The 24701-nt window shown below is 46.0% G+C and overlaps 1 protein-coding gene and 2 pseudogenes across 4 annotated transcripts in view; all 3 read right to left on the reverse strand.

The window, feature by feature from the left end:
* LOC134205545 (fasciclin-1) overlaps window positions 1-24701 on the reverse strand; it is a 576572-nt gene that overhangs the window by 537840 nt on the left and 14031 nt on the right. The gene's annotated exons all lie outside the window — the stretch shown is intronic.
* Window positions 3623-4488, reverse strand: LOC134218446 (voltage-dependent anion-selective channel-like; annotated as a pseudogene).
* On the reverse strand, window positions 5951-6910 carry LOC134218454 (voltage-dependent anion-selective channel-like; annotated as a pseudogene).

The raw sequence follows: 24701 nt of genomic DNA on the forward strand, positions 1-24701 counted from the left end.
ATAAGGTGATGTTTTTACTATTATAGAACTTTTTGCGTTTCTCTTACAGTAAAGTTGTACCAAAGAGCAATCAAAATTGTAGAATAAGCTAGAAGATGTGCTTCATGCACATTGTATAACAATCAGAAGATTAAACATAATTTCAACCAAGACAATGTCTTATAGTGAAAATGAATACCTTCAGCGTGTTTGATTTGTAGCAGCTGAATTATGGGAGTCCTTACGGACCGTTACGGCGAAATGAGAAACATACTTTCCAGTCCATCTGTTTGAAACTAAACCTTATTACAAGTTGAAAATTCCTGCTAAATATCAATCATTCGAAATAATGCTATTTTGCTTCACAGAATTCAAGAAGCCCCAAGGATGTTTTCATGCATCTTCAAACTAATTAAATTATTCTCTACCATTTGCTCATTGATGGCATGCCATAGTCACCGCAGAATCTACCTTCTACTTAGCAATCATTCCACCCATATGAAGCTTTCTTCTGCTCCAGCCTATAGGATTGTCGTCATCGTGGTCTTCTTCATCCCGTTAGGACAGGCATTCATGCGAATAGTGTTTCTTCACATTCGTTCACTTGCCTGCACATAAATCCATTACCACATAAAATATCAGAAGACGTTCGTCCTTTCCAGGGCCACTAGCATATATGTAGGTGCCTGCCTTCGTAACGACTTATGTAAGAGGGGCCCCGGCACCGTAGTAAGTTGGCTTGCCTTGGTCTTATCAGGGCGCCACAACCACAGCTGACCTGCATTGGTTCTTCCTGGCATCGACACAGACCGAACCGAGCCGCAGTTCCATCCAGTTAGTAGAGTGGTGGTAGTAGTGGTGGTCACCGGACCGGTGGTGGTGCGGTTCAAGACAATTAACAAGGAATTTTCCGACCTTTCTACGGTCGGCTCCCACACAGCTACCGCATTCAAATTCATTCCAATCAACAATCAGCTCCGAGCCATGACGAGCAGGTACGTGTTTGCGGATAGTGTGGATCAAAGTGATTAGGATGCAAATAGATGGGAAATTGTTCACTCCTTCACGCAAATTGCTCCGGACTAAAGGTTTTGATCGCATGCAGTAATGTGCGAATTATTGAAATATTCCACTTCGCCAAATAAATTTGCTCTCACTCTTAGGGTAATGAATGTAGACGACTGGCCCTTGAGTTTGAAGTAGTTCAGACGATGGTAATTTGAAACCTTCAGAATGTTCGACTTGCATGAACTTTCCCAATTACCACTTCTTCTACCAGACATTGGAAAACTTATTGTCTACTAGCAATTACTATTATCAAATGGCAAATATTGCATATTAGATGAACTTGCAATTTCATGCTTGCACGCAAAAAAAAACACCAAATAAGAATAGTTGCAAATGTTAGGTTGATTAGTCCCATTATTTTCGTTCGTGTATACTCATTTTAACAGAAACAAATCGCATGAGTACATGTGTCCGTGATCGAATTTTTCGATTTTTTAGAAATTGTCGAAAATATTTTTAAAGTAAACAACCATTAAAATCATTAACACTAAACGTATTTTCGGTTTGTTCTTTTAAAACAACATTGCCAACTCCAGATGCTGTTCACCCATTTGCTTAAGTACTGACCTGTTTCTGTATGCTATCCATCCTTCTCCGTAGACTATTAAGGACACGCCTCCCAGAAACTTCGTGCCGGAACTTCGTGCCATTCAGATATGTGCGGTAAAGCTGCGATTCGTCCATTTTTCGCATCACGTCTCCTTCGCCGATAAATGGTAATAGCTTGTAAATACGACTACTCTTCTCAACAATTGACTGCTGGCTTTCATGAACGGATTGATTTCTGCGCAGAATACGCATCTCATAAGAAAACGCTTCTGCCTGTACCAACTCCCAGATAGAATGATCAGCGTTGATCGCAGAACCGAGTCTTTTGCATTGACAATTGTTGTAGAACCTTTGTAGATATGCTACAGCTCTGACCAGCCTCTCACATTTGAAGAATCGTCGGAAGTGTATTATAGGCTCAAACGAAATCTGCATATTAACGTGGACGTTCAGCAACTTTTCGGTTGTACCTTTCTTCGTCCGGGATTCTTCTACGGGCCATTGACTCTCGCCCTCGTATAGAAATGCAGGACCTTTGAAGCAGCGGCAGCTCTCAAAGTAGTCAGGACTTTTACCCCATTTTGTGGCTTCATCTACCACGTGCTGCTTGGACGACACCGATCTCCAATCGGCAACGCTCGTCTCCTCTAGTATCTCCGTGACACGGAATGCCACGAACTGTCGGTATCGCCTTGGGTTTGACCGGAGCCACGAGAGAACGGTTCGCGAATCGCTCCACAATAATTGGCGACTGATTACAACGGTGTGGTTGACAATGATGGTCTTCATAAACCGGGCTCCAATCGTAGCCCCCTGTAGTTCCAAGCGAGGGATTAAGAGTTGTTTCAGAGGAGCTCCTTTAGTTTTCGCTCTTACTAAGCACCATAGAACTTGTCCTTTATCGACGATTCTAAACTAGGCAACTGTAGCGTAAACGCTTTCGCTCACGTCGACGAACACGTGTAGTTCGATTGATTCGTAGGCTTGCTTGCTGAATTCTGGGAAGTAGCATCTGGGAATCTTCACTTAATCCAGCGGCCGAAGCACCTCCAGCTACTGTAGCCATCGAGAAACGATGTCAGATGGGATGCGTTCGTCCCAACCTACCTTTGCCCTCAAAACGATTCGTTGAAGCACTTCGGAGGAGAAATCCCGCACGCTCGTGGATTGTTTTTACTTCAGAAGCCAGTTGTACCACTTCGTCGATGCTGTATCATCCTCTGACTCCACAATCTCCGTAGCAGATACTTCTACGCCTACCGGAACGGCCGAACACAATCTAACCTAGCTTGGTTTTGCTTGCTACAGACTTGGCTTTTCCTTCGCTTTGCGTTATGGAAGTCTTCATTTTGGTGTTATCCAAGCCGATCAGGATGTCCGAAACTCCATTGTGATAACTATCAACAGGTAGACCTTGCAAATAGGTATAACGATTTTCAAGTTCATTGAAGTGAAGCGACTGTTAAGGTAAATCCTAGCTCCCCACGGTTCACACGCCTCTTAACTGAAACTGTTTGCTTTGTCATACTGCGGATATGTTAAGATGGACCTTTCCAGAATCTTCTTCGCTTCTTTTGACTACATTGATCCAGCGCATGAACAGTGGTGATACAGGTCCAAACCAATGCCAAGTTGATCCACGAGCGACATCTCCACTAGTGTTGAGTCAGAGCCTCCGTTGAGGAACGCAAATGTTTGTACTGATCTGCCGTTCGCGTGTAACACAGCTGGAATAATTCTGAATAGAACTTCATTGTGGAACTATTGGTGAACATTTACAACTCCTGATACAGCGCTTGTAGACGCGTAGATTCTCGTTCTTGTTTTGGATCACCGGGATGAAGCAACTTATTAAGGCGTTGTTAACATCCTTCTGCATTACACAGCAATGCTTTGCAAGGCAACTTTTCGTGGGAGTAAAGACACCGCCTGCAAAGGTGAAGTTTCCGCACTATTTTCCACCTGTTCTCCAGAGACTTGGAGGATTTGAAAGTGACGCAGACCTTCGAGCACGATTTTGACTCATTTAGACTGCGAGTTCCAGCGCAACGCCGATCTTGTGTCTGCCAGTGTTGAAGCTCTTGCCATCGATCATCGAAGACAGGGTCTGGGTGACACCTTCGCGCAGCTTTTGTTGGTAGCCCAGACCGATTTGGCTCTGATTGACCTTGGCGCGGACGCTGGCATCCTTGTCCAGATAGTACTTGGCACCGAGTCCGAACTTGGTGGCATTGGAACCGGAGGCCCACGACAGCTGGACGGCAGTTTCAGATGGTCGTTGCATCACTGTTAGATCAGACCACCGCATTTGCGGCCATCGTTGAAGTTTGTGTAAAGAAAAAGGTCACCGGTCGAGTAGCCGAGGGCGAAGTTGTTGGCGGTGACCTTGGACTTCTGCGAGTCAAATGCAACCTGGTAACCGGCTAGCCATCCCTGGTAGTTGACAACACACCGGATTCGTTCACCAGTGGTCCAGCGAGATCGACGTTGACGTCGGCATCAATTCGGACATTATCGTGCGAGTAGGCAGTCTTAAAGCGTCCGGTCTTGTTCCGGTTTGTGGAGCGAACGATCCGTCGAAGGACAACTTCAAACCCTTGACGAGCTGATTCTCGACGGAAACCTCCGAAGTCAGAGTGTTGTCAGTGTTCCACTTCTCGGAGAAGTTAAGACTATATTTTTGACTTTGTACTTGGCCTTCAGGGAGCCGAATACTTTTCCATTGTCCTGGTTTGACGAACCGCTGGTATTGAATTCGACGCCAGAGTTGGTCTTGGCCTTCACATCCAGCTTCCACAGGCCGAAGTGATAGCCCTTGTTGAAGACATCGCGGGCCTGTTTGCCAAACGCGTGTAGAAGGAAACAGTTCGATTGGATGATTTTGTGGCTCATTTAGGTTTTGTGCTGCTGCGATTTGGCAATGGTTTAATGAACCGCTTTGCTGCGACGTGATCCCAGTGGGGACGTTTTGCTCGGAAGCCTCCTTCCAACAGGCTCGGAAGGCTCCTTCCAAAAGGCTCGGAAGGCTCCTTCCAAAAGGCTCGGAAGCCTCCTTCCAAGAGGCTAGGAAGCCTCCTTTCAAGAGGCTCGGAAGCCTCCTTCCAAAAGGCTCTTAAGCCTCCTTCCAAGAGGCTCGGAAGCCTCCTTCCAAGAGGCTCGGAAGCCTCCTTCCAAGAGGCTCGGAAGCCTCCTTCCAAGAGGCTCGGAAGCCTCCTTCCAAGAGGTTCGGAAGCCTCCTTCCAAGAGGTTCGGAAGCCTCCTTCCAAGAGGTTCGGAAGCCTCCTTCCAAGAGTTTTGGAAGCCATCTTCCAATAGGCTCAGAAGCCTCCTTCCAAGAGGCGCAGAAGCCTCCTTCCAAGAGGCTCAAGCCTCCTTCCAAGAGGCTCGGAAGCCTCCTTCCAAGAGGCTCAGGCCTCCTTCCAAGAGGCTCGGAAGCCTCCTTCCAAGAGGCTCAGGCCTCCTTCCAAGAGGCTCAGGCCTCCTTCCAAGAGGCTCAGGCTTCCTTCCAAGAGGCTCAGAAGCCTCCTTCCAAGAGGCTCAGAAGCCTCCTTCCAAGAGGCTCGAAGCCTCCTTCCAAGAGCTCAGAAGCCTCCTTCCAAGAGGCTCAGAAGCCTCCTTCCAAGAGGCCCTCGGAAGCCTCCTTCCAAGAGGCTCAGAAGCCTCCTTCCAAGAGGCTCAGGCCTCCTTCCAAGAGGCTTGGAAGCCTCCTTCCAAGAGGCTCGGAAGCCTCCTTCCAAGAGGCTCAGCCTCCTTCCAAGAGGCTCAAGCCTCCTTCCAAGATGCTCAGAAGCCTCCTTCCAAGAGGCTCGAAGCCTCCTTCCAAGAGGCTCAGAAGCCTCCTTCCAAGAGGCTCAGAAGCCTCCTTCCAAGAGGCTCGGAAGCCTCCTTCCAAGAGGCTCAGGCCTCCTTCCAAGAGGCTCAGAGCCTCCTTCCAAGAGGCTCGGAAGCCTCCTTCCAAGAGGCTCGGAAGCCTCCTTCCAAGAGGCTCGGAAGCCTCCTTCCAAGAGGCTCGGAAGCCTCCTTCCAAGAGGCTCGGAAGCCTCCTTCCAAGAGGCTCGGAAGCCTCCTTCCAAGAACTTCATTGTGGAACTATTGGTGAACATTTACAACTCCTGATACAGCGCTTGTAGACGCGTAGATTCTCGTTCTTGTTTTGGATCACCGGGATGAAGCAACTTATTAAGGCGTTGTTAACATCCTTCTGCATCACACAGCAATGCTTTGCAAGGCCACTTTTCGTGGGAGTAAAGACACCGCCTGCAAAGGTGAAGTTTCCGCACTATTTTCCACCTGTTCTCCAGAGACTTGGAGTATTTGAAAGTGACGCAGACCTTCGAACACGATTTTGACTCATTTAGACTTCGAGTTCCAGCGCAACACCGATCTTGTGTCCGCCAGTGTTAAAGCTCTTGCCATCGATTATCGAAGACAGGGTCTGGGTGACACCTTCGCGCAGCTTCTGTTGGTAGCCCAGACCGATTTGGCTCCGATTGACCTTGGCGCGGACGCTGGCATCCTTGTCCAGATAGTACTTGGCACCGAGTCCGAACTTGGTGGCATTGGAACCGGAGGCCCACGACAGCTGGACGGCAGTTTCAGATGGTCGTTGCATCACTGTTAGATCAGACCACCGCATTTGCGGCCATCGTTGAAGTTTGTGTAAAGAAAAAGGTCACCGGTCGAGTAGCCGAGGGCGAAGTTGTTGGCGGTGACCTTGGACTTCTGCGAGTTAAATGCAACCTGGTAACCGGCTAGCCATCCCTGGTAGTTGACAACACAGCGGATTCATTCACCAGTGGTCCAGCGAGATCGACGTTGACGTCGGCATCAATTCGGACATTATCGTGCGAGTAGGCAGTCTTAAAGCGTCCGGTCTTGTTCCGGTTTGTGGAGCGAACGATCCGTCGAAGGACAACTTCAAACTCTTGACGAGCTGATTCTCGACGGAAACCTCCGAAGTCAGAGTGTTGTCAGTGTTCCACTTCTCGGAGAAGTTAAGACTATATTTTTTGACTTTGTACTTGACCTCCAGGGAGCCGAATACTTTTCCATTGTCCTGGTTCGACGAACCGCTGGTATTGAACTCGACGCCAGAGTTGGTCTTGGTCTTCACATCCAGCTTCCACAGGCCGAAGTGATAGCCCTTGATGAAGACATCGCGGGCCTGTTTGCCGAGATCTGCGTACGCTGGTGGGGCCATTTTTTGAATAGAAGTTTAGTTTAGCTAAACTCTGTTTAGAAAGAAAACGAAAATATTCTTTTTCTTCACTGAACCAGCGAAAATGCCACACTGCTGGGATGAGGATGCGCGCACAAGAACGCCGTTTGGGATAGCTTGTCTTTGGCAATAACGTTTATATAATCAGAGAAAGCCCGTAAATCTGCACGTGTCACGCGCTGCGTATATAATGCCCAGTCCAGCTTGATGTTAGCTAGGAGTTTATCCACCAACTCGGGTTTGCTAAGTGCAATTCTTGCCCAGTTGTTATTAAATGAGCACAGAGAGTTCGTTTCGCCAATCCAAAGGCGATTATGGTATCCACTTTTTCGTGGAGCCGATGTAGCTCGTACCTCCACCAGCAACGTTCCAATGGTGGCTTCTGGTCGTTAATATAGGGTGCCTAAAGTACGAAGAATTTCTGGAACATCAAACGCGTGTAGAAGGAAACAGTTCGATTGGATGATTTTGTGGCTCATTTAGGTTTTGTGCTGCTGCGATTTGGCAATGGTTTAATGAACCGCTTTGCTGCGACGTGATCCCAGTGGGGATGTTTTGCTCGGAAGCCTCCTTCCAAGAGGCTCGGAAGCCTCCTTCCAAGAGGCTCGGAAGCCTCCTTCCAAGAGGCTCGGAAGCCTCCTTTCAAGAGGCTAGGAAGCCTCCTTTCAAGAGGCTCAAGCCTCCTTCCAAAGGCTCTTAAGCCTCCTTCCAAGAGGCCTCAAGCCTCCTTCCAAGAGGCTCAGAAGCCTCCTTCCAAGAGGCTCAGGCCTCCTTCCAAGAGGCTCCGGAAGCCTCTTTCCAAGAGGCTCAAGCCTCCTTCCAAGAGGTCTGGAAGCCTCCTTCCAAGAGGTCTGAAGCCTCCTTCCAAGAGGTTCAAAGCCTCCTTCCAAGATGTTCAAAAGCCTCCTTCGAAGAGGCTCAGAAGCCTCCTTCCAAGAGGCTCGGAAGCCTCCTTCCAAGAGGCTCGGAAGCCTCCGTCCAAGAGGCCTCAGAAGCCTCCTTCCAAGAGGCTCAGAGCCTCCTTCAAGAGGCTCAGGAAGCCTCCTTCCAAGAGAGGCTCCCAGGCCTCCTTCCAAGAGGCTCAGAGCCTCCTTCCAAGAGAGCCTCGGAAGCCTCCTTCCAAGAGGCTCAGCCTCCTTCCAAGAGGCTCAGAAGCTTCCTTCCAAGAGGCTCAGAAGCCTCCTTCCAAGAGGCTCAGGAAGCCTCCTTCCAAGAGGCTCAGAAGCCTCCTTCCAAGAGGCTCAGGCCTCCTTCCAAGAGGCTCAGGAAGCCTCCTTCCAAGAGGCTTAGAGCCTCCTTCCAAGAGGCTCAGAAGCCTCCTTCCAAGAGGCCTCAGGCCTCCTTCCAAGATGCTCAGGAAGCCTCCTTCCAGAGGCTCAGGCCTCCTTCCAAGAGGCTCAGGCCTCCTCCTTCAAGAGGCCTGGAAGCCTCCTTCCAAGAGGCTCAGAAGCCTCCTTCAAGAGGCTCAGAAGCCTCCTTCCAAGAGGCTCAGAGCCTCCTTCCAAGAGGCTCAGGAAGCCTCCTTCCAAGAGGCTCAGGCCTCCTTCCAAGAGCTCAGAGCCTCCTTCAAGAGGCTCAGGCCTTCTTCCAAGAGGCTCGGAAGCCTCCTTCCAAGAGGCTCAGGCCTCCTTCCAAGAGGCTCAGGAAGCCTCCTTCCAAGAGGCTCAGAAGCCTCCTTCCAAGAGGCTCGGAAGCCTCCTTCCAAGAGGCTCAGAAGCCTCCTTCCAAGAGGCTCGGAAGCCTCCTTCCAAGAGGCTCAGAGCCTCCTTCCAAGAGGCTCAGAAGCCTCCTTCAAGAGGCTCAGGCCTCCTTCCAAGAGGCCTCAGAAGCCTCCTTCCAAGAGGCTCAGGCCTCCTTCCAAGAGTCTCGGGAGCCTCCTTCCAAGAGTCTCAGAAGCCTCCTTCCAACAGTCTCGGAAGCCTCCTTCCAAGAGGCTCAGCCTCCTTCCAAGAGGCTCAAGCCTCCTTCCAAGAGGCCTCAGCCTCCTTCCAAGAGGCCTCGAAAGCCTCCTTCCAAGAGGCCTGAAAGGCTTCTTCCAAGAGGTCCGAAAGCCTTCTTCCAAGAGCTCAGCCTCCCTTCCAAGAGGCCTCAAAGCCTCCTTCCAAGAGGCTCAAGCATCCTTCAAGAGGCTCGGAAGCCTCCTTCTAAGAGGCTCAGGCCTCCTTCCAAGAGGCTCAGGCCTCCTTCCAAGAGGCTCAAAGCCTCCTTCCAAGAGGCTCAGGCCTCCTTCCAAGAAGGCTCAGAAGCCTCCTTCCAAGAGGCTCAGAAGCCTCCTTCCAAGAGGCTCAGGAAGCCTCCTTCCAAGAGGCTCCAGAAGCCTCCTTCCAAGAGCTCAGGCCTCCTTCCAAGAGGCTCAGGCCTCCTTCCAAGAGGCTCGGAAGCCTCCTTCCAAGAGGCTCAGAGCCTCCTTCCAAGAGCTCGAAGCCTCCTTCCAGAGGCTCAGGAACCTCCTTCCAAGAGGCTCAGAAGCCTCCTTCCAAGAGGCTCAAAGCCTCCTTCCAAGAGGCTCAGAGCCTCCTTCCAAGAGGCTCAGAGCCTCCTTCAAGAGGCCTCAAGCCTCCTTCCAAGAGGCCTCAGGCCTCCTTCCAAGAGGCTCAGAAGCCTCCTTCCAAGAGGCTCAGGCTTCCTTCCAAGAGGCTCAGGCCTCCTTCCAAGGCTCAGGAAGCTTCCTTCCAAGAGGCTCAGGCCTCCTTCAAAGAGGCTCAGGAAGCCTCCTTCCAGGAGGCCTCAAGCCTCCTTCCGAGAGGCTCAGGCCTCCTTCCGAGAGGCTCAGGCCTCCTTCCGAGAGGCTCAGAGCCTCCCTTCCAAGAGGCTCAGAGCCTCCTTCTAAGAGGGCTCAAGCCTCCTTCCAAGAGGCCAGGAAGCCTCCTTCCAAGAGGCCAGGAAGCCTCCTTCCAAGAGGCTCAAGCCTCCTTCCAAGAGGCTCAGAAGCCTCCTTCCAGAGGCTCAAAGCCTCCCTTCCAAGAGGCCTCAGGCCTCCTTCCAAGAGGCTCAGGAAGCCTCCTTCAAGAGGCTCAGGCCTCCTTCCAAGAGGCCTCAGAAGCCTCCTTCCAAGAGGCTCAGAGCCTCCTTCCAAGAGGCTCAAGCCTCCTTCCAAGAGGCTCAAGCCTCCTTCAAGAGCTCAAAGCCTCCTTCCAAGAGGCTCGGAAGCCTCCTTCCAAGAGGCTCGGAAGCCTCCTTCCAAGAGGCTCGGAAGCCTCCTTCCAAGAGGCTTGGAAGCCTGTTTCCAAGAGGCTCGGAAGCCTGTTTCCAAGAGGCTCGGAAGCCTGTTTCCAAGAGGCTCGGAAGCCTCCTTCCAAGAGTTTGGAAGCATCCTTCCAAGAGGCTCGGAAGCATCCTTCCAAGAGGCTCGGAAGCCTTCTTCCAAGTGGCTCGGAAGCCTCCTTCCAAGAGGCTCGGAAGCCTCATTTGAAGAGGCTCGGAAGCCTCTTTCCAAGAGGCTCGGAAGTCTCCTTCCAAGAGGCTCGGAAGCTTCCTTTCAAGAGGCTCGGAAGCCTCCTTTCAAGAGGCTCGGAAGCCTCCTTTCAAGAGGCTCGGAAGGCGTTCTCCGGTCTGTTTTCCATATTCTTGTTAGTTACTGGGGTAGCTCTCAAGAAAAAGGTTGAGAACCGCTGGCGTAGTGGATGTTTCAGAGATACTGATTTAAAAAACGAAATAATATTTCTCTTTAGAGACACCGTGTGAAATTACGTTAAGAATTGATCTTCACAGGTATTTTCGACAATGCTGCATAGTAGGTCTGGCCAGTTTTATGTTTGAACTACATTTATGATGTACTTCTAACATAAATATTAACAAAATATAGATAACACAGTTGTATCTATCATTTTTCAAGATTCTTTCAAGAACTGGCTGTGTATGTGTGAATTAGACTAGACATAACTTTCGAACGCCCAATTTTACTTTTTCAATGCCAATTTACTCGTTCGAGATAAGTTTCAAAAAATGAGTGAGTCTTTTGAGGAACTAATGAATTTTATATCATTAAGTGAATTTAAATGTATAAATAAATTATATTGATATGCTTTGTTATACAACGCGTTCGATTATCTTGCATTTATTTGTATGCTCCTGGCTGTATGCAGTAACCAGTAACATAATACCTATAGATGCTGCCACACACATGTTTAGTCATATTACACAAAACACCGTAGCCTCCAGTGATCAATTATTCCCCTAAGAATTTGGAAAAAAGCAAAAGTAGAAGCTAGGTTGGAAAGCAACTTGCTAAAGATTATCGTTCTTTGGGGGGCAATCATGTTTTATAACAAACCGCGAATGTTTTCCAAAGGCCTTGACCGTCAGTTCAGCGAAATTGCCCGGAAGGTCGGATTGGAACACATCGCCCACCAATGTTGAATGTTTGGATTTGGAACACAACGAAAGACAGGAGGCGATTCAGTGCATGCACAGTCGGTATTGGCTTCCACGAACAAGGTGTACAAACACGAAACAGTCATGTATAACCAAAGGAAGGTTGGAAGCTTTCTTTCTGCTTGAAGTCTGAAAAGTACCCGGAAAGAAGAAGCCAAATAGAAGCGGTCGATGTTTACCGTGGTGTGTGGAGCCAGAACTGGCAAACACAAATAAAAATAGAGCTATGCTAGTAGGATGAAGCTCATACCGTAGTTCCTAAATTGACTACTTTTACATAACACGATCATCTAAATGTTATTCACTAGTTAAACAGATATAACATCTTGAAAATAATGTAAAGGTTATTCTTCCCAATTGAACAATGAAAGAAGTGCTCAAAACTTGTACGCTAGCCCTAGATTTGTTGTGCAACAGAAGGAACCCAACCGAGTGCGCGCCTGCTGATGAGAAAATATGTCCGTCTGTTCCAAAAAGGACTGGAAGCAAAATAACGATGAACTTGTCCTGGCGTCGCGACATCATCGGCTGAATGCCAAAATTCGGTTCCGCTTTATGTGGTTAACGGAATTGTGACACATTTCGTTCAATATCGATTTTCGCTACTAATTGTCAAGACGGGTCATATGTTTGTGAAACATATCAGTGCAATCGATCGAATTCATCCGTTTTATCATTTTTATAATTTTGGTTCAAGCATTGGGGCAGTATTATTTAGACTTATTATTACCGCTTTTATACTGTGAAATATATTAAAATCCTTATTTTTATTTAACACACTTATCTTGAACCGTCATTCCATATCTCACATTTTTGTGGGCTGGATAGAAAAATGCGTGTAAACATTCTAGTTTAAAATATTCCTACAACAGACTCAGTGTAATAATGTATTCAAATAATCGATAATATTTAATTTGAAATTAAAAATCCTAAAATTGGATAAGGCGTGATGCAGAACCAGTTGATAATGAAGCAACATTAGTTTAGTTTGTGTCTTTCTTTATTAATCGTGATTATTCTGCAGCGCGTTATCAATTCAATCAGTAATGCCAAGGCAGAATACTCTAGATGAATCACTGATTCACTGCCGTGATGGCAACAAGCAAACAATTGGCCAGAGCAGAAAACAATGGCCAACCGTCAGTCAACCGTCACCCATCGTCCCGTGAAGGTACGTGATAGTATTTGAGACGCGCCATCATGGTGAAACGAAACATCAAGAACAGCTACACGCTGACACGGCCGGAAATCTAAACGGGCGGAATAAAAGGCAGCTCTAGAACGGCTTCTTCGCTCCTCGGACGGCGATGTCCGTTGCGGCTTCTGCTATCGCACCAGCTCATCGTTCTGTATTCAACCGCAGAACATTTACAACACCAAACGCAAACGGATGGGTGGCGTGGATAAGTAATTTGATCTTGCTTATAAATGAATCGATACCTTAGGTGAGTTTTGTTTTGTTATGAGCCTGTACGGCTTCAGCTTAGGGTAATGCAAGAAATAATGAGATACAGCAGGACCAAAGCCACAATTGAGTGTATCAAAATTAGACTCTACGTTTACTGCACGAAATTCATGTGCGGGTAGTTACAGAAAAGAAAAACTTCAACTAAGAAATGTGTGTCACTTGGTGATTAATTGATTGATGCTATGCATGGCTACGGCTATGAAATGGTGAGTTGACATCCGGGAAGGAGCATCTAACACAGCTCTGGTCCTCACAAGTTCCAATACTCACGCTTCGACGGGTTTTCCGATGACAATTGACCGCCAGCTAAGGGTTGCGTACTTAGCTGGTAGTGTAGCCTGGGCACTGTTGTCCTTCTGACATCAGCTAAAGTGCGTCATGTGGGGTCTGCCTAGGATGTGGTGGGGTTCGACAGTGGGCTCTGTTGAACTTCTATAAAAAGCTGCATGTGTCCCCAAGCAGGCCCTATCAAAGCGACCGTGTGCCGCTCAAAGCGCACTAGCCTAGTCATGGTGCTGGATTTGACCCGACTGATCGAGCGTCTGTTCACCAAGGAGGTGCGGCTTCAACAGCGTCTGTTCTGGCTTCTAGAGGCTGACTATGAAATGCTATTCCCCGGAAGGTATACCTAAGATGGCAGCCCCATCCTGGTGGATAGGGAACCTTGGGTCAACAAGCTACTGTTCCCTAAGCATCAATTTGTTCGAGAATCCGATAATAAAATAATACGGACTGATTTTACGGCGAAGACTCTTAGCGCGAAACAACGGACACGAATAGGAATATGGAACGTTTTAACTCTAGCCCAGCAGGGTAAATTTGCACATCTTGCCAATAAGGCACGCCGCATGAAGCTTGAGATCCTGGGACTTAGTGAAGTCCGTTGGTCAAACTTTGGAGAACACAGAACGCCGTTGGTTAAACTTTGGAGAACACAGAACGCCGTCGGGACAAGTTCAGCTATACTCTGGTTTACAAGGTGACCACGCTCGCCAGCATCGCGGAGTTGGCTTCCTACTAAGCGCTCAGGCACACTCTGCGCTTATGAAGTGGGAACCTATAAGTGAAAGGATAATCGTTGCCATATTTAGAACACGGGTCCGAAACCTTACTATAATCCAATGTTATGCGCCAACTGATGCTGTTGATCTGCAAGACAAAAAGAACTTCTACAGTCAACTCAATGCCGTCGTAGATAGAATTCCGAAGGGTGATGATTAATTATTTTAGAGCGTCTTAGGGGAAATGCTACAAGGTTAAAAGACTATTATTCTTCCATTTACTTCCACTATTAACTTTTTTTATGTATCAACAATCAGATACGCATTTCGTTTCCTACTTGGAAACTTCTTCAGTGTTTATAACAAACACGACGATAACAAACACTGAAGAAGTTTCCAAGTAGGAAACGAAATGCGTATCTGATTGTTGATACATAAAAAAAGTTAATAGTGGAAGTAAATGGAAGAGTGATATCAAGATGTGTTTGGTCGACTTCAATGTGAAGATCGGATCCGACAACTCGAACCATGAGCGCATTATGGGACGCCATGGACTCGGAGAAATGTGCGAAAACGGAGAGCTGTTCGCAGAATTTTGTGGTAATAACGACATGGTGATCGGGGGATCGCTCTTCCCTCATCGACCGGTTCACAAGGTCACGTGGGTCTCTCGTGACGGTTTTACAGAAAATCAAATCGACCACATCTGCATCAATCGAAAATGGAAACGGAGCCTTCTTGATGTACGGAATAAACGTAGTGCCAATATCGCGTCTGATCATCACCTCCTCATCGGCGAAATATGTCTGCGCATTGCGCGGATTTGTCGGCCGGAGGAGAAAGTTGGACGACGGTTCAACACTCGCCAACTGGAAGATGCCACGGTGAAACGGTCCTTCGTTGAAGAACTGGAAACGCGTGCTGCAGATATTTCTGAAGGTCTCAGCGTGGAAAACCAATGGACCGCCGGGCGAACTGCGCACCCAGATAAAACAATGGATCACCGATGAGAGCTGAAGGAAGATAGAGGAGCGAAGAAAAGCCAAAGCCGCGATAGAGCGATCAAAAACCAGAGAAGCGAAAGTCTTAGCCCGTCAACGATACTCGGCTCTTGAGAAGGAAGTAAAACGCTCTTGTCGACGGGACAAGCAAGCGCGGGCAGACTCTCTGGCCGACGAAGGAGAGAGAGCCGCAGCAACCGGGGACATTTGCCTCCTCTACGATACCTCACGACGCTTAAGCGGTGTGAAGATGAATGCAACGATGCCTGTGAACGACGCGAATGATCCGTTATTGACCGACCCAACTGACCAGCTGAAACGCTGGTTCGAGCACTTCGAACAACTTTTTCAAGTGCCAGCCAGGCCACCACCACCTCGGCATGATTCTAGGATCCGACGTATAACACGCGTCAATACAGAAGCTCCATCACTGCTAGAGATACAAACAGCCATCCAAAGCATGAAATCGAATAAAGCCCTGTGCAACTCCGAATGATTCCACCAAATCACCTAACATGCGTCGTAAGGTGCTCACCTTGACGCACTCAGTCGATCGCGAGAATGACCGAACACTGCCGCTGAGGATGCGAGATATGACAGATGATGAGTGGGAATTAGACCGGTCCATGTTCTTAGCCAGGTTCATACCACACATCACAGAAGCATCCTGAACAGACCATGAGCCAAGAGCATGCCTTGCCTTGGTGTTCTTAGTTTTGAACTCTGAACATAGTTCAGTGTGCACTGGTTTGGTACGCAAGCAAAAACGATCATGGTAGCGAAGGTTCCCTAGATTTGAAACTATGCAAAAACATACGAGCATGCTTGATTTCTATCCGTTAGATGCTCACGTGTTCCATTACTAGCCGCCATATGTGTAACATGCCGTCACTTGAATTTGTTTTTCTAGGACAGCGGTTCTCATCCTGGGGTACATGTACCCCTGGGAGTACCTTCTCTGGCCTCGAGGGGTACCTCGGACAAAAATCCGTAATGGCGGACGTATTACAATTCCAACCAAAACTCATTTTAAAAGTTTTGATACTTGTGTAGATAATATGCATAACAATCAATAAATCGAAGTAAATTAAATCCTGCCTTCAACAACCAGCACAGTGTATGAAGGGCTGCAGAACAAAAGACAAAAGGACAAAACCTCGAATTAAATAATTTAAAAAAACTCTTCAATGGAATCTACCTGATCGAAACAAAATGTTGAATAATGAAAATATGTTAAATATGTTAAAATATGCCTCCGTTTGAAAGGCATGAAGGCTTTTTTTCGAATAACTCGGTTGTCACGTTGCAAGAGGATTGGAAGCATCCTTCTTCCAAGTAGCTCGGAAGCATTCACAGGTAAACATATGTTGTGGTTTTAAATGTATTTTCATGCACATTTTGGAGCATGCAAATAAGCATAACAATAAATAGACCTTACTGCTCTTTTAAATCGAAATAAATTTAAATTGTTCTTGCTTGTAAAATTCTGTCAAACTTAATTAAATATCGATTGCAATTTTACATGTCGTCGAATTTTCAAAACTATTGCTATGTTCTTCCAAGCAGCTCAGAAACTTCCTTTCAAAGTGTTTGGAGAACTATACTAAAAGGTTAAGAAACCTTCTTTCAAGAGGCTCAAAAGCCTTTTAACGAAAGGTTCAGAAATCTTTTTTCAAGAGGCTCGGAAGAATTCTTTCAAAAGGTTCGCAGACTTTTTTCAAGAGGCCCGGAAGCCTTTTCCCAAGAGGTCCGGAAACCTTTTATCAAGAGGCCGATAGCTTCCTTTCAAGAGACCAGGAAGCATCCTTTCAAGAGGCCCTGAAGCCTCCTTTCAAGAGGTTCGAAAGCCTCCTTTAAAGAGGCCCGAAAGCCTCTTTTCAAGAGCCCCGAAAGCCTCCTTTCAAGAGGCTCGGAAACCTGCTTTCAAGAGGCCCGGAAGCCTCCTTCCAAGAGGCCCGGAAGCCTCCTTTCAAGAGGCCCGGAAGCCTTCTTTCAAGAGGCCCGGAAGCCTCCTTTCAAGAGGCCCGGAAGCCTCCTTTGAAGAGGCCTGGAAGCCTCCTTTCAAGAGACCCGGAGGCCTCGTTTCAAAAGGCCCGCAAGCCTCCTTTCAAGAGGCCCGGAAGCCTCCTTTCAAGAGACCCGTAAGCCTCATTTCAAGAGGCCCGGAAGCCTCCTTTAAAGAGGCCTGGAAGCCTCCTTTCAAGAGACCCGGAGGCCTCGTTTCAAAAGGCCCGCAAGCCTCCTTTCAAGAGGCCCGGAAGCCTCCTTTCAAGAGACCCGGAGGCCTCGTTTCAAAAGGCCCGCAAGCCTCATTTCAAGAGGCCCGGAAACTTCCTTTTAAGAGAGTCAGAAGCTTTTTTTTAAAAGCCCAGAATATTCCTTTCACGAGCCTCTTTTCACGAGGCACGGAAGCCTTTTTTCAAGAGGCTGGGAAGCCTCCCTTTCAAAAGCTCGGAATTCTTCTTTCAAGAGGATTGGAAGCCTATTTTCAAGTTTCTCATTTGCGTCCTTTCACATTCTAGGAAGATGAAAAGTCCTTTCACATTCAAGTGGATCAAAAGCCGCCATTAAAAAGGCGCGGAAGCCAAGTTTCAAGAGATTCGGAGACTCCTTTCAATAGGTTTGGAAGCCCTTTCAAGAGGCTCGGAAACCTCCCTTCAAATGGCTCGGAATTATTCTTTCAAGATGCTTAGAAGACTACTTTAAAGAGGCTCAGAGGCGTGTTTTCAAAATGTTTAGATGGCTCCTTTTAAGTAGCTGAAAAGCCGCTTTTAAAGGGGCTCGGAACCTTCCCTTCAAGAGGCTCGGAAGCCTACTTTTTAGATGTTCGGATGCTTGATGCATAAACTTAATTTGAATTGGAAAGTTTCACGTAATGACAATTTCATCCTAACTTATGGAGAGCCATATACCATGTTAGTTTTCAGGTCCATTTTTCATGGATCTCGTGAGTTACGCTTATTTTCATTTACAGAAAAAAAAAATAGGGGGTACCTCAATTAATGCAAAAGTTCGAAGGGGTACCTCTCAAGAAAAAGGTCGAGAACCACTGTTCTAAGATACAAGTTGCTTTGTAAGGTCAGTGCTTTTGAACAGTGTGCTGTGTTCAGAACGTTTTGAACACGAACACGCGTTATCGTGTTCAGAGTGCATCTCTGCCACGCATCTCCCCTACACTCAAAAAAAAATCCAGCAGGCGGCAATTGGATTTTTTAGGGGTATTGAGATAATTATATATCTTAAATCTCTTATGCAAATTTTTATGAATTTCGGTGCACGGGAGCTGTTTTGAATCATTTTCAAAAATAATAATTGGCGTATTGAGCTTCGTATTGAGCTACTTCGAGCAATAAAGAACACTGTTTTTCATATCATCGTAAAGAATGTTTGAAGCTTCTTTTTTCATTGAAGCATTCGCTATACTAGCAGTTATTCGCTCGGACAAGCATCAGAACCTACTTTGGTCGACAATAATTCAGAAATTCATCATAATGCGTTATGTTATAAACTGGACTTCCATCAAATACATGCCGTTCTCAAATCTACGACTACGACGGTTTTCAAATACAACCTAACAAATCAGTAATTTTCAATTCCATGTTATATATATATATATATAGAAATTGTATACAAACTATGAATGGGTTCTCGACACAATGAGCCGAATAATCAATTTAACGTTTACTTAAAAAAGGAACATATTTTGGAAGTCATAAGAGCTTATTTAACCGGTAAAATTAAGAAAACAATTACATCATTCGTCATATGGGCTCTCCAACAACGTATAGGAAGAAATTCAAAAAACAATCTATTACAGAGCACGCTTGCGTCATATCACCCAGAATTGTTATTATTCTAATCCACAATAACACCATTCTTCTTGCGGGCGTCCCACCAACAACGCAGGAGAAGAAACTCCGACACTTCGTACATGCGGGCATCCCACTACGCAGAATTGTGATCATTCTGATTCAAAATAACGCCATTCTTCTTGCGGGCGTCCCACAAACACAGAGGAATAAATTCTGACACTCAGTACATGCGGGTGTCCCTCCACCCAGAATTGTGATCAGTCTGATCTACAATAACACCGTTCTTATTGCGGACGTCCCACCACCGCAGAGGAAGAAATTCCGACACTCGGTAAATGCGGGCGTCCCACCACGCAGAATAGTGATTAGTCTGATCCACAATAACACCATTCTTCTTGCGGGCGTTCCACCAACGCAGAGGAAGAAATTCCGACAGACAGTACATGCGGGCGTCCCACCACGCAGAACTGTGATCAGTCTGATCCACAATAGCAGTATTCTTCTTGCGGGCATCCCACTAACGTAGAGGAAGAAGTTCCGACAGCTTAATATTCGGTTTATCTTTATAACCATTTACCATTGCCCTCCTAGATTTATCCCCAGTACAAAGTACTGGTACTACCAGTACTACCAGTACACTAGCATATCCCGAGTAGACTTTCGTCTACTTCGCTCAATAATATCAAATGTTGATAAGATAGCAAAATGCGATATTATCATGACTGATATAAGAGATAAAAGATCAGACGACAATATCAATATTTTGCACTAAAATATCATAAGGAGATCATGTTATGCTATTTGTAAGAAGTGATCAATATCATGTGTCATTAGTTTGTTCTTATCCATAGCATATCTTGATATTTAAATGATATTTCGGTGCATTTTTTTGATATTGTTGCTTGTTCTTTTATCTCTTATATCAATCAAATCCATATCATGCTTTGTTATTGTGTTCATGCCTTCTGCCCGGGATGATGACCGAATTTCCATAAAATATCAAAGGAGCGTTTCTAAGAGGATTGGTTTTCCAAGGTTTTCATATTGGTTCAACAGGCTCAACATATTGGTATATTATGTTTATCGGGATTTGATATTTTGCTTATTTCCATTACAAAAGGCAGGAATAAAACATTGCATCACGAGTTATTTGCTATCATACTGATCCTATTACATACAGAGATTCACTACTACACCATACTAGTCGCAATGCATGTGAAATAAAAGAAAAATCAGAAATAAATATTCACAGCGGAACAATAAGAAGCTGTACACCTCGAAAGAGAGTATGGAAAACAAAAAACGTCAAAATTTTTCATCAGTTTGATATTGGTTCATCCGCATAATGAAAACAAACTTGATTATGTAACGGATCAGAAATATCATTTGACGATCCACCACATCCAACACTAAAGAAATATCGTCAGTAATGATAAAATCCTTTTTCAGAACATTGTAATCACGGCAGACTTGTGCACAAAACACTGTAGTTCCGTCAGATCATCCCAAAAATTACACCGCAGCAACACACGCATGTTTGGATTTTCCTTCCTTTTCGAAAACTCTCAGCACAACCCATACACCAATATGCCGGGTGATTTATCTAATAATTCACTGGTTACAAATCTAGCAGGATCGCCAAATGTGCTACTCCGAATGATTCCACCAAATCACCTAACACTCAGTCGATCGCGAGAATGACCGAACACTGCCGCTGAAGATGCGAGATATGACAGATGATGAGTGGGAATTAGACCAGTCCATGTTCTTCGCCAGGTTCATACCACACAAGCTCCAGGGGTCGATCGCATATCAGCCGAGATGCTCAAAGCTGACCCCATGACTACTGCATAGTTTATTTCGTAATATCTGGGACACCGCAACTTTCCCTGTCGACTGAATGCAAGGTATCTTAGTGAAGGTGCCCAAAAAGGGTGACCTGACTGTATGCGATAAGTGGCGCGGTGTACCGTTTGCTGTGTACCGTTCTCAAAGTTCTATGCAAAGTTATCCTAGCCCGGCTACAGGAGAAGATCGATGCTACTCTCCGGCGGCAGCAGGCCGGATTCCTTGCCGGAAGGTCCTGTGTGGACCATATTCTCACGCTCCGTATCATTCTGTAGCAGTTCAACGAATTCCAATTACGAGAATATGTGGGGCGCCCTGAGACGCAAGGGGGCTCCTGAGACAATGATCGGCCTCATCGAGGCCTTTTCTGTTCCTCATCGTAATCGACGAGATTCTGATAGGTGCATTTGACCGTGAACCAAACCGCAGGCGGTTATGGCAGCCTATACCTATACCATGGAGCACCTAAACGACTTCGAATTGGCTGATGACGTTGCACTCCTCGCTCAACGGCGCTCTGACATGCAAAGTAAGCTCAACGACCTTGCCGAGCGCTTCTCTTCGGCAGGTTTAGTCATCAACGTCAACTAAACCAAATCGTTGGATGTAAACACGGTGACCCCTTCCAGTTTCACAATAGCCGGGCAACCAGTGGAGAATGTTGAATTTGCAATATCTTGGTAGCCAAATAGCGTCAGACGGCGGCACCAAGATCGACATAGGCGCACGGATCAAGAAAGCGAGGGCTACCTTTGCGAGTATAAGAAATATCTGGAAAAACAGGCAGATAAGTGAACGCACCAAAACACGAATTTTCAACTCTAACGTGAAATCTGTGCTGTTATACGCTAGCGAAACATGGTGTGTATCAGTGGAGACCACTCAACGGCTGCAGGTGTTCATCAACAGATGCCTGCGGTATATAACTTGGGTCTGGTGGCCTCCTAACTGGATCTCAAACAACGAGCTCCATCGTCGTTGTCACCAGTGGCCGATAGCAACAGAAATTTGGGATCGGAAGTGGGGCTGCGTCTGCCACAATCTACGTAGGGGCGGAAACGAGATCTGTAAACAAGCATTAGACTGGAACCCAGGGGACATCGCAGCAGAGGCAGACCCAGAGGCTCATGGCGGTGAAGCCTCAATGAAGCAATAAAAGAAGTCGACCGCAATCTAACCTGGCAACATGTTAACCTTTGCATCCCCAACTTCTTTTGTGCATCAAAATTTGGGTGATGTTTTTACTCTAATTCATTCAATTTTTGACCGATTTGTTTGAAATTTTCATACATGAACCAGAAATTATCATAGATTCAGAGGATCGATCGATTGGACATGTCGGTCCACCGGTTCCAGATTTATACGGAATCCCAGTGGGGTCTGTCGGGTGGCCATTTAGGACTTTTATGTTTGTTATTCGCACCAATATCATCTTTTTATACCCGTATCGTGAAGAAAACTTATTTGCGATGCTTCTGAACAAATTTAGATGCATGGTGGCCACACTGGAACCGGTTCCGGGGCTCTAACTGGGGACATATATCAGAATACTTCGAAATGTATCATGAGGCATATCAATCATCGGTATTTTTTGGCGAAAGATATTTTGAAACTAATTTTAGATTTCTATTATCAACTTTGATTTTTTTGATCCAGTTGATCCAAACATCCCGGAACACCTGGAACCAATTCCGGGGACCCTGTGGAAGACTTGAATCCGGTTTTTGAAAAAAAACATAGCATGCGACATATCAAACTTCATGATTCACCATGAAAAAAAATGTAGGATAACATTTTTCAGATCTTGATTCTACTTCTGGCCACTTCCGGGAAAATCCGGAAATCGAAGGAAGCGGTTTTGAAGTTTGTTTCATAAGTTGAAGTTCGTTACCAAAGCTGTTAGTTGTACGCACATTTCGACTTTTCGAAATCAGATCAAGAGAAAAACAATCATAGGTTTGCCTCTAATATAATTTTGAACCTTATTGGTCATGTTTCAGGCACCCGGAACCGGTTCCAGGATAGACCTGTGCGCCGATTGCAATTTAATTGGCGGCGGTGTGCTGAATAATTTTGAGTAAGCGGTGGCCGCGTGCCAACGTCCCACCATTGGTGATCGAAGGAAGCGGTGCGGAATTTACTGCCTCATTTATACCCGAAGTTCCATCAAGAATAGCTGGACAACGCTCAGGATGGAGATCTTTCAAGTCGGCCCTTTGCACCACAGGAGGTGTACAGGATCCATAAGTAAGTAAGTATGCATGGCTTTGTCAGTAGTAGACCTAACAGCGGTAGGCAGGTTTTAATATAGTTCTGCATAAATACTTTGCAAAGACTGTACTTAATGTCGTTTTTACTGCAAGCACTAAAGTCAAATCCAAACCGAGGTACAGCGTAGCCTCAATAGGTCATCGCTCCGCTGCACCATGCAACGCAAAATCTGCAGCAGATAGCAGGAATCGATCACTAAAACGGCAAGGGACTAGATTTTCACTTTTTTTAATGCCGTAAATATCAGGTCCCATCTGTTTATCGATTTGAAAGGCGGCATATGATAGTATAGGCCACGTCTTCTTCTTCTTCTTATTGGCATTACATCCCCAAACTGGGACAGAGCCGCCTCGCAGCTTAGTGTTCATTAAGCACTTCCACAGTTATTAACTGCGAGGTTTCTAAGCCAAGTTACCATTTTTGCATTCGTATATCATGAGGCTAACACGATGATACTTTAATGCCCAGGGAAGTCGAGACAATTTCTAACCCGAAAATTGCCTAGACCGGCACCGGGAATCGAACCCAGCCACCCTCAGCATGGTCTTGCTTTGTAGCCGCGCGTCTTACCGCACGGCTAAGGAGGGCCACGTAGAGCTACGGAAAATCATGGACGAGAACAGCTTTCCCGGGGAGTTTACGGGACTGCTAAAAGCAACGATGGATGAATGGTGTGCCAAATTATGAAGATTTCGGGCGAACACTCCAGTTTCTTGAAATTCCGCCCTGAAACTAAAACTTTCGTGCCTGTTGTTCAATATTGCGCTAGAAGGTGTCTTGGGGAGAGCCGGGTGTAACAGTCGGAGTACGATTTTCAACAGATCAAGTCGATGTCTATCGTTAGTATTATTATTATTGAATTATCAAATTATCTGAATTATCAAATCTATTATTTTCCTACTAATTCATGATATGAAAATGTACATCTGAATGACATTAGAATATCCATAACATTGCCAATACTTTATCTCAAAATCCATCGACATGTCGCGCGCAACCAAACTCATAATCTCTGTCTCTAGTCACATTTGCAGGACCATCGTACCGCATAAAGTTTGTCGAACAACAAAATTTACCGATTCTGAGTAAATAAACATAAATACTCGAAAAAAAGTTTACCCATCAAAAGTACATGCGAAACAGACGTCGGGCGCTTCTGGCATGATTCACACCTACACACAGTCTGTGTGCCCCACGTAATCGGATGCGCTAGAATACGATTTAACGTGGAACTCATTAGCGCATTTATGTACGCATGAGAAAATATTAACTCTGATTCCGAGGTACTAATCTGCACTGATGACGAGAATTCAATCAGTTTCGACTTCAAATTTATATCATAAAAAAACTGAAAAGTAATTTCAAACATAAGTTAGTGCAAGAACGAAAAGAGCTTCGTTCGAACTTCATGAAAAAGTTGCTTCAAAAGTATGAACCACCACTACCATTGAAAATCCAAGAAAATCAATGAACATAATGTTAATTTTTAATGGAAATAAGTATATCGATTACAATAAAATCTCCGCAAGCGGCTTCTTGCGACCAATTACGAAAGGCCGATGATGGTGCCCTTTTCAAAGCGAATTTCACCCTGCTTTTCTTGGTAGCATTTGGACTTTCCCCAAAACATGCTACCGGGGTTGCCGTGGAAAATTGTTTGCACGATAAAAAACAAAATGCCTAAGTCTCCTTTCATGGCACGAAGTTGGTTGGATGGTTCGCTCCGGCTGGCTGGTGGGTCCTTTATCATAACAACAAGCCGTCCTTTGCAGAAATTGAAGGCTTCCAAAAAAAAAACAGGAGAAGGTTGATGACGATGGCAAATAACGAGCAAATATCACGACGGAAGTCAACCTGTGTCGTGCCACACTGTATGGATGGATATGGTGGAATGTAGCCGCCATAAAGTGTGACGTAAAATACGGCTCTTTGGGGAAGAGCACTTTCCATCGTTGGCAGCCTTGCGGATTGCCGTTCGAATGGCTTTCAGCTCGTTTCGCGAGACATTTTTCGCGCTCTTGTCAGTTGATGGGTTATGGCAAGTGCAACAGATTTGTGTGCCTAAAGTGAACTATGGCAAAAGTTATGGAGGAACGAAGTGTTTCCGATTGA

Source organism: Armigeres subalbatus, chromosome 1, assembly GCF_024139115.2.
Source record: "Armigeres subalbatus isolate Guangzhou_Male chromosome 1, GZ_Asu_2, whole genome shotgun sequence".
Classification (NCBI taxonomy): Eukaryota; Metazoa; Arthropoda; class Insecta; order Diptera; family Culicidae; genus Armigeres; species Armigeres subalbatus.